Genomic DNA, 7,900 nt, shown 5'->3' with positions numbered 1-7,900 from the left:
CGCTGCCGCACGCACTCCACCATTTTTAAACAATTCCCCGGACAAAACGCTCCTCTTTTCCCGGAATGCTGGAAACTTTCCGCACTCGAATTTTACCCCTCGAGGAGAAGCCTGAGTGCGCGACTCTCTTTCACTGGTTCTGCGACATTTTCCTTGGGAAATTAAGCGTTGACGACGTTGAAACGGTGACACGGAGTTGAGCAAATTTTTAGGTTTTTCTTTATTTGGATTTGCTTACATTTTCTGAGTAGTGAAGCTTTTTTCTTAATTTTTAGGCCTTTTTAGGGTGTGCTTGATGTAATTGTTTTCAGATTGAGAAACTTTCTGGAATTACTTTTTGGTGTCTTGAAAGTTTGTTAACTAATTATTATTCTAAATTAAGATTGTGCTCTTTAGAAGTTACAGTATTGATAACCATATTCTCTTCACTCAGGAGATATCAAGTTACAGGCACTATCCGTGTATTTTTTATCAAACCTCGTATTCTTGCCGATGTATGAGACAGTGAGAAGCCAAAATGATTGACTCCACTTTTTGATAATCTCACAATTTTACGTTTGGTGCTCAATTTTTCATAAATAAAAGGAACTTGATAAACTTTATTTCAGGAAGTCAGTCACTTTGGATTGTGAGTGTCTCGTATGATACTAACTTCGACGAAGATATAATTGAAATTATATTAACTCCGTCAAATTAAATTTACGAAGAATCGAGCACCAAGCAAGTGCTTTGATACTAAATTTGGAAGAATATCAAAAAGTGGAGTTAATCTTTTGGCTTCTGAGTGTCTCATACGATACTAACTTTGACGAAGATTAAATTGAAATCATATTACCTCCATCAAATTAAATTCATAAATTTCTTTTTAATCTCTGAAATGTTAAGCACCCAGCATTTCTTTTAATACTAAATTTGGAAGAATATCAAAAAGTGGAGTTAATCTTTTGGCTTCTGAGTGTTTCATACGATACTAACTTTGACGAAGATTAAATTGAAATCATATTACCTCCATCAAATTAAATTCATAAATTTCTTTTTAATTTCTGAAGTGTTAAGCACCAAACATTTCTTTTAATACTAAATTTGGAAGAATATCAAAAAGTGGAGTTAATCTTTTGGCTTCTGAGTGTCTCATACGATACTAACTTTGACGAAGACATACTAGAAATCATATAAACTCGATGGAATTAGATTTATTAAATTATTTTTCATTTATGAAGAATTAAGAACCAAGCATTCTCTTTAATACTAAATTTGGAATAATATCGCAGAATGGAGTTAATCATTCTGGCTTCTGAGTGTCTCATACGATACTAGCTTCGACCAAGAAGTCTAATTGAAATCATGTTTCCTCTTAATAAAATCATTCTCAACATCACTCTACAATCAAACCGATCACCGACATTCCTCCCTCGACAATCTTCCCAACACATCTCTCCCCGAGAATGTCCCCGGAAATTGTCCAGCGATTTCCGCACGGACACAGTAGGACGAGTGGTTCCTTCCTCGGTCGCGCAGAATCGCGTAACGAGGCATTTGCGATCAGAGAGAGAAGCCTCTCTGTTGGTGCAATGTGGTGTCCAGTTGCAACACGGCCAGCCCGTGTTGGACCGTACAAAAGGGCCCTTTGTGCCTGCGTCTCGCGTCTAAATAGCCGCATGCGGCGTCCACGATGGCCAACTATCCGTGTACGGTTTATAGAAAAATCCTATGGCGCACGTTGCCCTATCGTCTGGTCTACTGGCTCGTGGGGGGTCAGATCTGCCGCCCATGGCGATCCCGCTTTTCCAGGATCTGCTCTGTCTCTTCCCTGCGTCACCGACGATCGGACAATAAGCACGAAATCGATTCCACCGGAAGAACTGTTTTTTCTTTCCCCCGCTGCAAGTTCAACAGTGGGAATCTTCCGTGTAATTTAGCCGGACGGGATCGTTGTTTCACGATTAGCTCGCGTTTGTTGGTAGATTTGTCGCGTTGCTTTTTTGGAGTGAAGGAGAGATTACGGTTTTTTGTTATCGAGGGGAATTGGAGGTTGCAAAGGTACGCTACCCCTTGTGTGGGTAATTATTTAGGTACCTGGATTTCTATTCCTGTAGTTTTCTTTGACAATTTTGTCGTGGTCTCGTGAAAGTATCGTGAAATACAGCGACTCTTACTTATATTCGGACACTCTTTAGAACAGTATAACTTTTTCTAAATTGGATCAAACGACTTGAGCTTTTCTGAGAAGTTAGAAGGATTAGTATACTAGATGACGTGTCTAAAATTTTTTGAAAATATTCCAATTTGTGGGAATCACGAAGAGAATTGTAAAGGTTCACAACTTTTTTACCTGAGCTTGTAACGAAAATTTGAAACATACGTTTTGTAGATTTATGTCAGTTATACGCATGCTGAAAATTTCATCGGAATCGGTAGATGGAGGAACAAGCGACAGGCATCCAGATTTATTACAATTATAGGCCGAACGTCGTGAAATAGTGCGATTTTCACCGACAACAGTAACATTAACCGAATAAATCTACAAAACGTATTTTTTCAATTTTCATTACGGGCTCGGACAAAAAAGCTGTCGAATGAGACCTTTACAATCCTCGTCGCGATTTCCGCAAATTGCAATTTTTTCAAAAAATTTTACACGCGCCATCTGGTATACTAATCCTTCGAACTTCTCAAAACAACTCAAGTCGTTAGGTCCAATTTTAAAAAAAGTTATACTGTTCTAAAGAGTGTCCGAATATCAGGAAGAGTCACCGTAGCTGAGGATTCTTAGTTTTTAGACATTCTTGCGTCGATGTACGTTCCCAGAAGGGAAATTTGTGCAAACAATTTGAAATATTAAATATTAACGCTTGAAACCTCCTTAACCCTTTCTCTTACAATACAGGTAATTCTCAGTAAATGTTAAATAAACTCTAATAAATCACCAGAGAGCATTGAGAGTTAGATTACAGAGTCTCCAATATTTAAACGTACGTATCTCGTCCTGCCTTTAACTCAGAAATGAATATTCCCCCAATTTACGTAATTTGACTTTATCTAATACTCAATTTAGAAATTTCTCCTAGACAATTTTTCCAGAGTAAAACGTTTACATTTAGTCACCAGAGGATACTAATTAATTCAGGGCTGCTCGAGGATCGCAAGGAAGCGGAGGAAACGCAGATCCCGTCTCGAGGACCAAGTGTTCGACAGGATCGCGTGTTCTCTATTGTGTCGAAAGAGGACGCGGCTTATTTCTGCAGTTAGCCAGCGCTGGAAAGACTTCTCGTCGTTTTCTCACGAGTGGCCCAGACAATTGCGTGGATCTGGATGTCTAGACGGGCGCATCCCTCGTTTTACTCCTCTCTGTTGCAACCGAAAGCGCAGCGAGAAGTTTGCCAGAAACTTCTCCTCGATGATACAGCTCCACTTGTTCCTTCCTGTTGTGCTTTTCTTCTCCCTTTGCCAAAATACCGTCCCCCTTCGACAGATTCGGGAAACACTCCTTTCCGAGTCAACGCAGCGTAGTATCGTAAACCGTTCAGGAAGCATGAACGAGTGTTAGTGTATATTTGTGAGGGATGCGATGCAACGTGTGTTTGGAAAGGTGAATTTCAGGGAGAAAGCATCGAATGGTCGGAGAAAAGGACCAAAAGGGGTGAAGCTCGGAGGAAACTCTCGGCGGAAATTGTGACTTCTTCACTCTGTCTTAATTTCGTAATTCGTAACTCTTAAGTTCGTAGTTCGTAATTCTGTCTTAGCTTTCATTTCGAGCACAAGATTCCCATATATTGTTCAAAATTTGTGACTTTTCTACGAGTTCATTGTAGCGAGTTTTATTTTGTCACTCGTGAATTTTGTCTTAATTTTTATTTGGAACATGAGACTCTCGTATATCGTTGAAAATACCACGGAAGAAATTGCAAGGTTTAAGGTTTCGTTTAAAATTTCCAGTCGCCGCATTGTTCGAGATCTCGAAATAAAATTTTCCGGGTAACTAAATTTTCTGCAGCCAACGAAATCTTCTATATAAAAGAGTCTTGGAGTGTGAATCGAATTGGCCTATATCGGACCACGGGACTAACGGGGTTAAAATATATTTGTTATCGCTATTTTTTCAGATATTTCTTTATCATCTCATACTAGAAGCTTTCACATTTCATTTGAGCTAAACTCGCATTTAATTTACGACAATCTCTCGCTCACGATTTCCCGATCTATTTCTTCGTCCAATGGCCGACTCGTTTGACAAACTTTTTACCGCAGAAGAAGTCCGATTTAACGACGAAGCTGTTAGGTACTAATTACGAGCGATTATCAGAGGGTTCGGTTAATTGCCAGGAGGAACGAGAGGCGAGTTACGCGCGGCTTATTTATAACCGTGAATGTTGCAGGCATCGGTAGCGAACAACCGGGTAATTGGATAGCCATCCGACGTCTTCTATTTGTTGTTCGATACTTAAATGCTGAGACAAGAGTGATCCACGTGTTCTGGTCAACGTCACGCAGCATTTTCGACGTCCGACACGCGGGAACCTTGCTACCGCCATTGTTCTGGACGCGACACGATTTACGAGCGAGTAATAACTTACTCACGACGAACCTCGGTGGAATTTGTTGCTCGTCGAAGCGGTAAAAGGTGTAAATAATATTCTCCGCGAGTCTTTGAATATTTTATACTAGAATTTGTAATGTAAATTTGTAAATTGCTTATTTTGTAAATTTCATTCAAGCATGTTGATGGATTTTTTGATTTTGTTTGCTTAAATTTGGAATTTTTCTGGAAGCTTTTAATGTGAATTTTTTTTTTTTCCTGTTTCACAGTGAAGATAAGAGTGAAAAAATCTGTAATTTAGAAGTGGACGGAACGGCGAGGACTCGGTTAATAAATTTCACGTCAAATTACGACACGTTCCGGCCGTTTCTTTCTGTGAAAAAAAAAAGGAAAGCGTGTCCATGGCGGCACTTGAGGATATCTACGATCCCTGGATTACCTTAACGGAGCATCGTGTCAACAAACTGTGGAGCTTCGGATGAGCATTGGGACAGGCCAATCGAGATAAAAATCTCTCGTGTTTACGATAAGTTATCTGGGATAATTATGCAACGATTCGTTTACAATCGTGGGCACTAGTCGATCCAGTTACGTTGGAATTAATAAATGGAACCTAGTCGAAGTTGATTGTATATTTGCATGTTAATAAAGACTTTTCAAATTTTTGCAATGTTAATCTATGAACTTTGCGATAAATTTAAAATTACCGCCTTTGTAGTTCCCTACGAATAGTAACTTATCCACGGAGTTCTTGCTGACTTACCAACAGAGGATAGAAGCTCCTTCGAAGTTCTTTAAATGTAGTCACAGAAGTACAGACGAGATACAGGATAAACCTAACACCTAATGGAACATTTTGTCCACGTCGGGAGGGAGTGGCCTTAACATTTTTGTGTCGCTTCCAACGTTACCGACTCAGCGTAGAATAAGATTACAACGTTAACAGTGGTTGGAATTAGAACTAAATAGGATTTTTTGCGATTTTTAAGATTGTTACGCGTTCCTAACGATATCGGATTTAGTTTATTTAACTTTGTAATGAAATGTTATTTAAGGAATGAGTGTTTCGCGAAAGGGAACTTGTTGCTTGAGATATATGGTTGAGTTCACTACCTAACAAATTTCGATATCTGACTTATGGTTGATTCCCTGATTTTCGTCCAATTTTTGAAAGTTCTGATGAAATGTTATTTAAGGAATGAGTGTTTCGCGAAAGGGAACTTGTTGCTTGAGATATATGGTTTGGTTCACTACTAACAAATTTCGATATCTGACTTATGGTTGATTCCCTGATTTTCGTCCAATTTTTGAAAGTTCTGAACTATCCTGCGAGTCAACCATAAGCCAGACATAGAAATTTGTTCAAGCCAGTAGTGCAAGTCATCCATATCTCAACCGCTCGAAATTTTTCGCGATTAGCAAGTAGTGCAAGTCAATCATTTCTCAGGTATTCGAAATTTTTCGATGACCCTAAGAATTTCTCGATTTTTACGATCTTTTCAATTTTTACGTGTTCCTAACACTATCCGGACTTGGTTTACTTAATTTTTCACTGGAATATTATTTAAATAACGAGTGTTATGCAAAAAGAAATGGATTTGGTGTGTAAAGGTGAAATAAATAGACTGTAAAATGTTGCAATGTAACACTGGTAAATTGTAATTTTCTGTAAAATACATTTTGTACACTTATCTTACAGTAAATAATTCATTTTTTCTTAAATAATTGCATTTCTTCATTTTCCCTGATGTGAAAGTCCTTTCCTTCTTTTACGTTAAATAATGCAACAGATTCATTTAATACTTCCAATAATTATAACCTACGACCTGAATTGTTATTTAACAAGAAACACTAATAAAATCAAATTTCTACTTTATTTTTAAGTGCTTTGACTATAGAATAATTAGTATTTCCTCTTAAATAACAATTTCCATGATAGTTCATAATTATTGTAAGTCTTAAAAAATATTATCGTACGTTTCAATTTAATAAAACAGCTCAATATATTAATTTTCCTTTGAATTAACCATTGCATTCAATAAATTAGTCGGAAATTGTTTATAGCTTTCATTAACAACTAGAAAAATTAATGTTCTTTGCGTATGAATTACAGATGGACCTTCCAGGACCGCATAAAATACAAGGAAAGGACTTGAACATCAGGAAAACTGAAGAAATACAATTATTTAGGAATAAATCAATTATTTATTGTAAAATTATTGTTTAAAATGTATATTACAAATGGTTACAATATACCAGTAATGTTTAACAGCATTTTACAGTCTATTTATTGCTCCCTTTCACTCCAAACCCATCTGTTTTTGCAATAAACCCATTGTTTAAACAATTTTCCGTTGCAAAAGTCGATAAATTAATGGCAGAAACCACCAGGAACGCGTTTTCATCGAGAAAATCGAAAAAATCCGGAAATTCGAGCGAAAACTACGAAAATTAGAGGAAGATTTCGAAAATCGCGCGAATATACTCGTTCGGTGCTACAGTCCTCGAGAATTCCTGGAATTTTCGTCATTTCTCGGAAATGACCAAATTTCCAAGAATCGAGGCAATTCCAAGAATTGACCAATGGGCCTTCGAAAGTTTCAGTCCTCGAGAATTCTTGGAATTTTCGTCATTTCTCGGAAATGACCAAATTTCCAGGAACTGACCAAAGGGCCTTCGAAACATTCAGTTCTCGCGAATTCCTGGAATTTTCGTCATTTCTTGGAAATGACCAAATTTCCCAGAATCGAGTCACTTCCAGGAATCGCCCTCCTGTCGTATCATGTTCGCCTATTAGAAAGTCGATTTTCAGCCAAAGGGTCTTCGAAAGTTTCAGTTCTCGAGAATTCCTGGAATTTTCATCATTTCTAGGAAATGATCAAATTTCCGAGAATCGAGTCACTTCCAGGAATCGCCCTCCTGTCGTATCATGTTCGCCTATTAGAAAGTCGATTTTCAGCCAAAGGGTCTTCGAAAGTTTCAGTTCTCGAGAATTCCTGGAATTTTCATCATTTCTAGGAAATGATCAAATTTCCGAGAATCGAGTCACTTCCAGGAATCGCCCTCCTGTCGTATCATGTTCGCCTATTAGAAAGTCGATGTTCAGCCAAAGGGTCTCCGAAAATTTCAGTTCTCGCGAATTCCTGGAATTTTCGTCATTTCTTGGAAATGACCAAATTTCCCAGAATCGAGTCACTTCCAGGAAGTGACCTCCTGTCGCATCATGTTCGCCTATTAGAAAGTCGATTTTCAGCCAAAGGGTCTCCGAAAATTTCAGTTCTCGAGAATTCCAGGAATTTTCGTCATTTCTCAGAAATGACGAAATTTCTGAGAATCGAGGCGATTCCAAGAAGCGACCTCCTG

The sequence above is a fragment of the Habropoda laboriosa genome, unplaced genomic scaffold (assembly GCF_001263275.1).
Source record: "Habropoda laboriosa isolate 0110345459 unplaced genomic scaffold, ASM126327v1 scaffold2, whole genome shotgun sequence".
Taxonomy (NCBI): domain Eukaryota; kingdom Metazoa; phylum Arthropoda; class Insecta; order Hymenoptera; family Apidae; genus Habropoda; species Habropoda laboriosa.
This window is presented reverse-complemented; position numbering follows the sequence as displayed.